The sequence below is a fragment of the Tupaia chinensis genome, unplaced genomic scaffold (genome assembly GCF_000334495.1).
Source record: "Tupaia chinensis unplaced genomic scaffold, TupChi_1.0 Scaffold000439_1, whole genome shotgun sequence".
NCBI classification, from domain to species: Eukaryota; Metazoa; Chordata; class Mammalia; order Scandentia; family Tupaiidae; genus Tupaia; species Tupaia belangeri.
Window position 1 is genome coordinate 243,243 of NW_006159944.1, and position 1,780 is coordinate 245,022.

At 37.8% G+C, this 1,780-nt stretch overlaps 1 pseudogene; it reads left to right on the plus strand.

The window, feature by feature from the left end:
- The first annotated feature begins 543 nt into the window (after positions 1-543).
- On the plus strand, positions 544-1,481 carry LOC102492858 (N-myc-interactor pseudogene; annotated as a pseudogene).
- Positions 1,482-1,780: the final 299 nt, after the last annotated feature.

Consider the following 1,780-nt stretch of genomic DNA (forward strand, 5'->3'; position numbering starts at 1 on the left):
CGAGGAGTTAAAAGTTCGAGAAAGTAGGACGAGTAGTTATGTTGTTGTTGAGAAGATAAGTACTTGTGCCCATCCCATTCTCTCTGATTGTGTGGCCCCTGGACAGCCATGTACATGTGCCATGTGTCATAACAGGACAATATTTATTGTAACCTATTCTCTCCAGAGATTGAGGAAGATATTTAATGGGAGGGGGTTTAGAAACTAAAAGGGTTGACTGATCACTTTGTAGCCACTTTAATAAAATATTAAGTTCTTGCTTTAACTGACACACTCTGCCCTTAAAAACTGGTTTAAAACTTCTCATTTGCCTTGATGAGACAAGTTTTTCAAAGGCAACGGGACGCTCTCGCTGTCCGTGGTGCTGAAAAGATTTTTCTTCTAGCAAATGACTGAGAGGAAATAACGTTTCCGTGGGCTTCCACTTCTTGGTCGCTGGGGGGAGATTTATGGCTTTTAAAACCCTTTCACAGGCTGGTATCCAGGAAAGGCGAGTGAGGTGGGTCCCTGGGCTCTGCGCTTGGCAGGCAGACACCGGAAATCATGGCAGCTGCTAAAGACAACAAAACCCAAGCTCTTAAGGAACATTGGTTATATGAAGAATTAATGGAAGATGAACAAAAGAAGAGATTAATTAGTGAAATTATAAAAGAAAATATTCAGCTAAAGGAGAAGATCCAAAAGCCTGAAGCTGAATACAAGGGACCACCAGCAACTTCCAAATTAAAGAGGATATTCCTGAAACAAGGATAAAGTTCACATCAATAGAGAATCCTGAGAATGACAGCCAGTTTTTAAATATCTCCTGTTCATTTCAAGTAAGCTCTCAAGTTCCTTATGAGTTGCAAAAGGACAAGGACTTATAACCTTTGAAAAAGAAGAAATTGCCCAAAATGTGATAAGAATGAGGAAACATGTGCAGATAGAAGATGTCAAGGTGGAGGTTATGGCTTACCCAGTTTTGTTAGACTCAGGAGCCAGGTTCCAGGTTCATGTAGAAGTTTCTAAAATGAAGATCAATGTTGCTGAACTTCCTGATGAATCACCTGAAGATCAGGTGAGAGACAAGCTAAAATTGAGCTTCTGTTAAGTCCTAAAACAGAGGTGGGGAGGTGGAATGCGTCGATCATGATAAGCAATCTGGAAGTGCTGTCATCACATTTGTGAAAATCGGAGTTGTTGACAAGATTTTGAAAAAGAAAAACTCTTCTCTTTATATAAATTGGAGCTGCTATACTGTTATTGTTTCTCCATGTACTGAAACACACTTGAAAAAGTATCAGGTATTTTCAAAAATATCTAAGAGAACAGTGCTTCTGACTGGAATGGCAGACATTCAGGTGGATGAAGAAATTGTAGAGAATTTAATCAGCATTCACTTTCAGCAGAAGAACAGAGGTGAAGCAGTAGATGTGGTCAAGTGTTCTTTTGGTCACCCTCACATAGCATATTATGAAGGACAAACTGATGGAATCATATGAAAATGATAGCTTCTTAGTCAAAAATCACTGTAAATGTATGGTAAAAATGAATATCCTTTTCCTTAAAAAAATGAAAATGAATCCTTTCGTGTCCATTTATTCCTAGATAGAAAATGTATTTTTATGATTCTGAATTCTTCCTTGTTTCAAACCATGCTGTTTACGCATGCAAAATTTGCGCTATATTAAAAAGTTTGTTCATTATGGAAAACAAACAAACAAACAAACAAACAAACAAAAAAACCCTTTCAGACATATTACACTTTTTTTTCCCTGAGAGTTTTGTAAATCATGTAGGG